The following is a 10757-nucleotide window of genomic DNA, read 5'->3' as shown; positions in this document are numbered from 1 at the left end:
CTCCTTGTTTTCTACGTGCCTCAGCAGAGTTTCCAGGAGGATCTGCTCCATGATCTTGCCAGGCACAGAGGTGAGACTGACTGGCCTATAGTTCCCTGGGTCTTCCTTGTTTCCCTATTTGAAGATAGGGGTTATGTTTCCCCTTTTCCAGTCAGCAGGAACCTCACCAGACTGCCACAACTTCTCAAATATGATGGCTAGTGGCTTAGCGACCTCATCTGCTAGCTCCCTTAGGACCTGCGGATGTATCTCATCAGGTCCCATGGACTCGTGCCCCTTCAGATTCCTCAGGTGGTCTTGTACTTGATCTTCACCTACAGTGGGCAGTTATCCATCTTCCCAATCCTCGTCTTTGCATTCTGCATCATGGGCAGTGTGGCTGCAGTCCTTGCCAGTGAAGACTGAGGCAAAAAAGTCATTGAGAACCTTAGCTCTGTCTCTCTCCCAGGTAACCAGTTCTTGTGTTTCCTCCCGTAGAGGGCCCACATTTTCTCTAATCTTTCTTTTCTCGCTGACATATTTAAAGAAGGATTTTTTGTTTGTCTTGATGTCCCTGGCCAGCTTTAGTTCTATCTGGGCTTTATTTTGTCTAACCCGATCCCTGGCTGCTCTGTATTCCTCCCAGGCTACCCACTCCTGTTTCCACTCCCTATAGGCCTCCTTTTTGCTTTTGGTCCAGGAGCTCCTTGTTCATCCATGCAGGCCTCCTGGCTTTTCTGCCTGCCTTTCTCTTTGTAGGGATGCATTGTTGCTGAGCTCGGAGGAGGTGGTCCTTGAATATTAACCAACATTCCTGGGCCCCTCTTCCCTCTTGCGCTTCATCCCATGGCACCATACCAAGCAGATTCTTCAAGAGGCCAAATTCAGCTCTCTCAAAGTCAAGGTTGGTCAGCCTGCTGTGTGCCTTCCTCGCTGTCTCGAGGATCTCGAACTCGACCATTTCATGGTCACTACAACCCAGGCTACCCTTGAGTTTGACCCTGTCTACCAGCCCCTCCTTGTTGGTAAGAACAAGGTGCAGCATAGCTCCGCTCCTCATTGGCTCCTCAACCACTTGGAGAAGGAAGTTGTCCTCAATGCAATCCAAGAATCTTCTGGATTGCCTGTGCCTGGCTGTGTTACCCTTCCAACAGATGTCGGGGTGGTTGAAGTCACCCATGAGAACCAGGGTCTGTGAATGTGATGCCGCCCCTATCTGTCTATAGAGGGCTTCATCCACTTGGTCTTCTTGGTTGGGTGGCCTGTAGCAGAATCCCACTGTAGTGTCCTCTGCTCCCGATTTCCCTTTAATCCTGACCCATAGGTTCTCAGTCGGCTCTTTATCCATCCCTAGGCTGAGCTGCATACATCCCAGCTGCTCGTTAACATATAAGGCAACACCGCCTCCTTGTTTCCCTTGCCTGTCTCTCCTGAAGAGCCTGTAGCTTTCCATGGCAACACTCCAGTCATAGGAGTCATCCCACCAAGTTTCTATGATGCCAATGAGATCGTAGCCTTGGAGGTGTGCACACATCTCTAGCTCCTGAGCAGAGCTAGAGCAGCCTGCTTTTCTCGAGGCATCATCTTTCCTCCAGCGTCATTTCTTTTCTGTCACAATACAAGTTATACTAGTTGTACCTGGCTTGGTGAAATCTGGATCACATCTTGAACAGAAATTCTCCCATTTGTTTCCCTTTGCCCTTCCAGCCGTTCTTACTCTGTGTATTATCCCTGCTATTCATTGGTATTTTTTTTTTTTAATTCAGAATTCATCTGCTGAAAAAATATAGGGGAGTTTTTCCCCTCAATCCACATATCCCAAAAGGCCAGGCTGATTGAAAAAGTAAATTCTAACAATATCTTTTGTACTCCCTCTGTGCTTGATTGCTCCAATTTGAATAATCCATGAATAAAAGAGCCCACACTAACAAGTCAAGGTATAAAATGGTATTTCTAGCATCTTTGATAAAAGCCTCAAGAATCTTACAGGTAAGAATGAACATATCATGCTGGTTATTTTTAGTTTTTGTCATTGTTGAAGGCTCAGTGAGTTTGGTGTGCGGCTGATACTCCTACTACCTGCCTTAACCATCACAGCAGAGTTTTATCGCCACATCTCCTGATGGCCAGAAAATGCTTAAACCTGATCATTTCTTTAAAAAAAAGATGGAAACATATCTTTAAGTACTAACCTTTCCCCAGGAAACCACTCAGCAAAGCCAGTACCATCTTACAGTTGATTTCTACACTGGTCCCTTTGGATTAGGAGTGATTAAGGGGGCCCTTTTCCTCATTAAGTGCACCTAAAGCCAGGGGATAAATGGGGAGGGAGGAGGGTGGCTCACCGATATTGCCAATAATGAAGGTGAGCCAAGGAAAGGAGGGTACAGGAGGTCTTCACAGTCAGCTGCACAGCCGACTCGGCTCACACACCGAAGAATATTTCTTGTCTAAGTAGTTCCCAAACTGTTTTTTGTGCAGGATAGGAGCTCCACACAGAAGGCAGGACAGTGCTGTCTGGGTGTGTGCATGCAAGTTCTGGAGAACTTCTCAGGTGTAGAAGTCATCTCCCTGACAGCGGTCCTCGGGAAGCTTTCATTAGAAATGGCTCGTTGGCACTGAATGGCCCCTACTCACAGGAGTCACGACAACCAGAAATAGAGCGTAGTTAGTGCAGAAAATAAAATGCCAACATCTGGTTAGCATAACAAGGTCACTGAAATATTCACGGCTAATTAGTACAAATTCTATACAGCAATAAGAGTATGCTGTCAAACAGTAAGGAAAAGCACCCTAGTTTAAAATAAACTTGTTTTTCCTTTTCTAAACTCTGAAAGAGGCAACATGATTTGCAAAGACTTTTAACTTGTGCTTATGCAAAAAAATGGGTCTACCATGACACATCTTATTTCTCTGGAAACTTCAAATATAATTTCCTTCTCTTTTTATCTGTATGCTCCTCCACAGATTAAAGGGGCCTAATATGAATAAGAATCAGGCCCTTGGTTGCCCTTTCGCTGTTCAGCGCCTCAGAACCCCTTTTGTAGAATCAGGTAAAACATACCACGTAACAAAGTCCTGGGGCGCAACACTGACAGATCAGTGACTTCTATAATGATACAGTTTTAGGTCTAAGACCTGATACGGCTTTAAATCTGAAAATTGAAAACCTCTTTTAATAGAATAAGGTCTTTTATTCCAGCCATTTAAGGCTACATCCACGAAGACTTGCATCCTATAATTAGAATTTTTTCTCTAGGAACTGCAAACATAAGAGACTGGGTCAAGCAAAGGGCAAATCTGTGATCTGCTTGGGATAAAGCTGAACATGAGTTTGTTTATGCCAGGCTGCAGAATGAATGGAATACAATATGACAAAACAGCTATGCTGTTCTCACTTGGCAAAAACCAGACAATAAAGTTGTCGCAGAGCTTGTGATGGTGGAGTTGGCAATATAGTTCATTTTACTAAATTGTATTACATTAGACATTTAATCTGTATAGAACAAGTTAGGATTCCTTCCAGTGAGCTGTATCATATCCTTCTAATGCCCAAGAACAGGCAGTAGAAAGCATTATATACCTATACACATATATATAAATATATACACACACGCGCGCATGTATACATCTATACTTTATAGAAGCATCGGTTGGGATGCCACCTGTGTATATAGAGGCTTTCCTTCCACTCCTGCTCCTTCCTCATCATTCCAGCTTTCCGTCAAATTCTACTTCCATACCACTTATTTAAGTATTCGAGCTATGTTTGTATATAAATATATTCAGACACTTTAATCCTTAGGATTCCAGCTCTCTGTCAACTGCTGCTTCCGCTGCTAAATACACAGAAATTCATGCTGTTCAAGGCTATTGTTTGCTCAGTATCGTGAAAATCAAATATTCACAACTTCTGGCTTTTACTAGGTACTTGTTGGTATATGACAGGTAGTCACAATGTGCTAGCTGGTAACTACACCATGCTTGAGGGATTTTTCTCCATTAATAGATATAATTAAATGTAAAAAACCCAAGCCTCATTCCATTTTGGAAAAAATTGGGGAAGGGAAAAAAAAATGAATATGACATTTTCATCTGAGTCAAAGATTTAAAAAAAACTACATCATTCATAATTTCACAACTTTTTTTCCTTCTGATTAGGAAAAAGAACCTCCCTCTCACAATGGCTGTGGGCAGGACCAATGTCTGAAACTGGAACATATATATCTTTCCCCGCTATAGCAATCAGTGATTTACAGATAATCTGGCCTGGAGGTTGCAAGTGGGCTGTCGTGTTCAGTCACTACTGACATCTCTATCCTGCATGCAACTGCCTCCTCCTTTTTGCTCTCTGCTAATCCGTATCATGAGAAATACTGAGTAATAGTTGCTTATTCAATGCTCCATCTCAGTCACAATTTGTCAGACCTTTTAGTCGTGACCACAGTAATTTCTAAAATCAACAGCAATCTCTGCGTCTTTTCACCCTGTTTAAACTGGAAAACTCATCCATCCCAAACCATTGGATTTCATATGGTACATCCATGGTACCATGGTTTTGGATTTCACATGGTACATTGGATTTCACAGTTTACATCCTCCTTTCCACTTAAGACTGACTATAGAGCTCATGCCTTATATTATGCACTTGGAATCCCTGATACCTTAATGTATTAAGTTTTCTAATGAGTTTTTGGAAGTCACAAGGAGGCACTGCATCTACCATAGCAGTTAGAGTTAAATTCTATTAACCTAAACTTTTCTGCTTCTGACACCAACATCTGAAAATCTGATACTTCACTATTGCCTTGACCCAAGACCATCAATTGCCTTGAAAAACACCGATTATCTCTTCCTAAAATTTCTGACTGTTTGATCTTGGGCATAAGCCTTAGCTTGAATAAACTATCGTACCAGGCACTGGAAACCAACCAATGAAGTTTACTAGTAACCTAGTTGGTAACATCAGAGCTAGCTTTACCTTCACCAATTCAGAAAGTGGCGCACTCAAGTTCGGTTGCATTCAGGACTTCTTTTATCAAACAAATGGAGAAATCTACCTACATAAAATGGGTGTATTCAGTCTGCTATCATGCACTCCAGGTATAAATTTAACCCTGTACATGTATCAAATCAGTTGTTTGTTGACAGAGATCAAGTCACTTGTCACACAAATTATTGAGTTTGTTACATACGTGAAATGGATGTAACAGTGACTGTCTCTGCCACAGGACATCAATGAGTACACTAAATAGTCTAGCTGAGGTTGTAGAAAGCCAGATCTTCCCACCTACCCATATAAGGCAGGATAACTTCTCCAGCAAGACAAAAGAAAGGAGAGAAAGGTGTTAGCTGTGAAAAAGGTGTGGTCTTTAACTTGGGTAAGAGCAAGAATGGGAAACAGAGACAGAGCAACTAGAGTTTTCTGATACTTCACGTAAACCTTGTTTGAAAATCAGTTGTTGCTCATACTGGTTTTGCTGGTGTCTAGTTAAAGTATTAGCAGCAGAGACAAGTCTTGGCAGAAACACTGGAGTTACTTGCTTTGGTTTCTCAGAGATAAATTTGTGACACTAAATTTTAGAAGCAATTCAAATAAGAGATGAATTTTAAAAGCCCCATGTCATGTTGCATTTACTTCTGAAACATTACAGCTGAATTTCTGACAGCAGAAGATGATATGTACACACTCATGAGTTTCCTAAGGAAAATGACTATGGAAAAAGCCTCCCTCAAGGGGAGAAAAACTTGGTCAAACACTTACAAGAGAGAGGGAGATTTTTGGGGAGATAATTTTGTGATAGCAAACTAAAAAATGCTATTCATGAGACAAAGTTACTTCTGTCAATCATGGAAAATAAAATCTGGGTTAGTAAAAAAATGGGCACAGAGTAACTATCTCAGAGGGGTAACTTTTAAATTACCATCAAAGTTTCTGATCCTCTAATACTTTTTGAGATTGCCTCCTTTTGTTGTTTATTGTTACATGTGTAATAACAATAAAGGCTGAGAGATTTGGGACTTGGCACACTAAGCTTAGATTTAAGATGCAAGATCCTTCCCATGCAGCCCCAAGCCCATCTCACAGACTTCTCCAGCATCCACTGCCTTGGCAAAAGACATACGCTGCCAACAAGCCACCAGACAACGGCACACTGAAGGTCTCACCCGGGGCACCTCCCATTCAGGCTACAAAAAAAGCCCTGGCCATGCACCTGGCCCGCACAGTAGGCAGCTTCTTGCATGGGAGGCAAGAAGAGGGAGACATGTGGGTGGACACCATGCTCCTCATGAAAGATTTGACAGGTCAGGAGAGCCTACAACTGTGAGGAGAGCTTGGTAGGGCATCACAGATGCTGGTAGCTGGTATGGGTCCTCACACCTTACTGAAAAAGCTCTGTAATTCCCCAGAGCCCCAGCTGGATGGTGAGGCAGGAGCAGAACTAATTACTGCTCAGGGAGGAACATGATAGAAATGTCTACATAACATAGTGCTTAACTTTCTTTTTCTTTAATAGAGGGGCTATTAAAAAAGATGTTTTGTACCTCATCGAGAGTTCCAACTCCACATCTGAGTTTCAGCTCATTTTTTCATTCAATTAGGGCTATTAAAGTCATCTCGACATTTGAGAAGTTAAGATGATTTACAGAATACGCAAGTTTGAGCTCAGTAGATAAAAGAAGCTGTTTTTTCTTTGTGAGCCTTATGGATTTGATACTAAAAAAAGGCAGTGTGTCCTACTCAAATACTCCCTGTTACAATGCCAGATGGGAATCTGGCACTGGATGCTGGAGCTGGCAACAGGCAGGAGTCCTGATTTGTAGTGTGAAAGGCTAAATAATACTCAGAAATAACTGTCAATCACTGATAGAGATGGAACCATTTTAGTAAAATGAAGTTTAAGTAGCACATCTGAATAATTTATTGTGGCAGCATAATCTGCAGATTTCAGCTGTGATTACAATATAAGACTCTATTAAAGACTAAAAAGTACAGAGAATAAAGCTCAGAATAAATCAGAATCGCAAAGCCACTGTCAGCAAGAGGAGAGAAAAAGTTCTCAACAGAAACTGGCTGGAGCTGTGCGCTGCAGAATTCATTTCAGGAGTTGCTGGGAATTTGGTCCGTGAATTCAGATGACAAGTTAGACATCTAACTAGCGTTCTGTTTTTTTTTTTTTTCAGAAAGATGTTGAAATTCCTTGTGAAGTTAATGCAAATTGCAGGCATCAAAGTTTCTGATAATCCAAGCACTCAGGAACACAGCTTTCAGTTTGGTTTCCTCAAAGTTCAGTGCTTGGACATTGTCACAGAAAGCCTGGGTGTTTCTGAGGAAAGTCATCATCTCTACAGGTTTTGGGGGTTTTGACAGACGAGACTAACACAGTAAGCCCTACTCCTCGCTTCTGCCTCTAAACCCTATTAGCAGTATTAAATTAAGTTAGATGCTAAATAAAATACTGAAAACGCTGGGATTTATAAATGGAGCATATTCCGTCCGTTGGACTTAATACTTTTTCCCCTAACGAGAGAGGAGAGTTCTACATTTTTACCTCAGCATCTACTTTATGGGATGAGCTCTAACTTACCTTGAAATGCTTTTTATTAATTGGACAGCTGTATACAGCATATTGTTGGGTTTTTTTCTTAGGGTTTTGAAGGTACAAGTGTTTTGAAATCCACCCCCAAAATATGTTAGAGACAGCACCTGTCTCTTTCCTCTCACACAATGGGATCTCGGTCAATGAAGGTGGCTTCCAGGCAATTTATGATGAGTATAAATAAAAAAATGGAGAGCTTGCTGCACAGGCTCTGGGAAGCACAGGGCTGAAGGAAAAATGAAGGCGGCAGGGGTCCAGATTAAAACCTGATGAATAGAAAGGCAGCAGTGATGTTTGCACAGATGTCTCCCAGTGGAACTTGTCTTCGGTCTCTCCCTGTTAAGGTTGTGATAAATTACATGGAAGGAACAAAGACTGTGCTGTAGATTCAGCAAGGAGAGGATGTAAACTTACTGTAAAATTAAAGAAAACCTAAAAATGTGCTTTCCTCAGCAAAAAGGGATAATTAAATTAAACCTCCCACTGAGAACATCTCTAAGCAGAGGGAACGGAGCTGTAAACAAAGTGGGGTCTTGCAATTATTTTTGTATCTTTTGGCCATAGTTGAATCTCCAAAGTCTTCTAAGAAAGAGAAGAGAAAGAAACAGATCCTGATATATATGAAGGAAGCTGAAAGGTAATGCAGGCACATTTGGGCACATAAGTTCAAACTGCCTCACTGGGTTTCTTAACCAGCCATATTCACTAAACGTGTGAACATATAGGCAAAACAAAAACAACAACAACAACAAAAAAAGAATTTAAGGAAAGACCTCTGTGCTGTAATTCACAGCAATAGAAGTGTATGTGTAAAAATAATGCGTACAAGTGAAACTTCAAAGTAACCCCCTACGTTTTTGGAAGTGTGCTTTTCTACCACGTGTATTTTCAGCCTTTTTTTAACTCTCAACCCTCATGCCGTTTGTTCCGTTCCCTCCACCCTGCGCTCCATGGCGACATACCAGAGCTTTCTGTGCTGGCATCTATGGAAGCAGCAGCCGTTTTGTGTTTTCTGTATTTTAAGGACATAATGCAGTTCTGGGTTGGACCAATGGTCCCTCTTCCCCAGTATTTGGTCTCAGTGGTGGCAACAGCAGAGGCTATTTATGGCAGCACACAAGCCTCAACATTTTCTCATACTTTTGTTTTGTTAGATCCCTGCATATTCCTGCTATTATCTGTTTATATACTTGTTGGCCTTAAATGTGTTTAATCCCTTTTTCAGCCTGCTGACATGTCCTCAAGCATGTCCAGCAGTGCCAAGCTCCAGAAGCTCATCACCTGCTTTCAGAGCAGCCTTTCGTGCATCTCTTTTATACCGTTCTTCTTGTTTCAGTCAGTGGCCCTGTTTGGGATATTTGATGACTACTAATAGCACAGGCAGCACACTTGGGGTCTCCATGCTTCTGAAAAACCCTGGTCAGATCCCTCTTCAGCTCTCCTCCTCTCCTACCCAAGGAGGTGACTTCCCAGGAGGTACGGCTCCTTTAGAAATACAGTTTTCATTAATCAAATGCTATTTGTCAAAACTGGCAATGATTATATAGTAACGAGAGTCCTTGGAAAGTACAGCAGTCAGCGATACGAAGTGGCGTTTACCAACAATAATTACTATATTTCTGTCCCTGTGCTTACGTAAAGACAATAGCTGTGACAATAGCTGGCAAACCAAGTCCTCGTGACATATTCCATTCCACCAGCAAGCCTGTGCTTATTTTGGTTAGTTCCCTTGCCCTTGACTGCACAGCGCAAGTAAAACCTGCTCTAGTGTGTAGCAGTTTGTAATTTATCTATCAAAGGTATTTATAGAGCACTAGTCACTGGAGTATTTATGCTCTAACACCACTGACATGTTAGAAGAGAGGGAATAAGGCTTATTACAAGGGACTTCTTAAGCATTTTTTCCTGGCAAAAGGCTTGGTGAAGCTTCCTTTGAAAAGCTGAAGGTTTTAGGAAGACATTATTGAAGGAAAAGTTACAGTCTGGATGCAAAAAAAAAAAAGGGTGAAGAAGAGGAGATATCCTAAGTTGTACAAAAATATTCTGTTTGAAGTAAAAATGTAAATTTGAAGTAAAATGTTCAGAAACCAAGAAAAGTTTTCATATGAGAGAAAAGTTATTTCATATTATTTCATTTATTTCAGATAGTTCCATTCCATTCCTGACTAAAGCACCAAGGGCCCAGGCAACCAAGGTCATATGTATTAAAAAGTCATCCTGATCAATCAAAATGATGTTTTCAACAGCAACGGTGGTTGGAAGGTGGGGTCTCCAACAACCACGAGGCAGGAAAAGTTACAGGGATTGAAGTCTAATGAGGGACATGAAGAGCTTTTAGTATTTCCCCCTTTGACAGTGCCTTTCGCCTATCATCCCAATATTCATCTCTTTTGAAAGAGCTGGAAAAGAGACAAGCAAGCCAAACCACACAGAGCTGGAAAAACTCTGGGTTTAGACTTCTCATCACCAGCCACACAAGAAGACAAATGAAGAAATGGGTGTCTCAGCATCTGACGGTGTGATTTATGCACTGCTCAATACTGCTCTAAGTTCAAACTGACATTAGCAGAAACGTCTCGATGGGAGTCAAAGTCTAACCCAGACATGAGGTTAATGCTGTACATCAGCTCCATTAACACTCAGAAATATTACATGCAAGGAAGATATATGAAGGCTGTTAGCGAGACCGCAAGGGTTGTGTCTACACATAGCAGGGTTTAAGCACCGTCTTGGTACAGGGTGAAGAACTGCAGCCTGCCAGCCCTGCGTTACTCCTCCTAGCTCATCAAGCCCAGCCAAACAGCTGGAGACATTGCAAACAGCCCCCTTCCCTCTCCCTTCTGTTTCCAGAGGGAACTGTCAAGAAGTCTTCCTGCTGGCGTTTTAAAAGCAGATGAGATCAAGTACGCATTTAAGAATAAATATATTTAAAACAACAAGCCCTCAAAAATGAAAACCCATCTGTTGCTGCAGAATATAAATTAAAATGCTACTCATACACACTTTAACTTAGCGCTCATGAGAAAAAAAAAAAAAGATCAGGCTATTTGCTGATTTTCTTGACAATGTAATGTTCACGTGGCATGTCCCTCCTTGGGACTAAAAAGCTGGCTATTTTTCATGGCTGTGCAGCACAAAATGGCTCATTGTAAGGCAGGCTCTTCTGCAACCACCAGG

Source organism: Vanellus vanellus, assembly GCF_965231255.1.
Source record: "Vanellus vanellus genome assembly, chromosome: 3".
Classification (NCBI taxonomy): Eukaryota; Metazoa; Chordata; class Aves; order Charadriiformes; family Charadriidae; genus Vanellus; species Vanellus vanellus.
Note: the sequence above shows the minus strand (reverse complement) of the source record.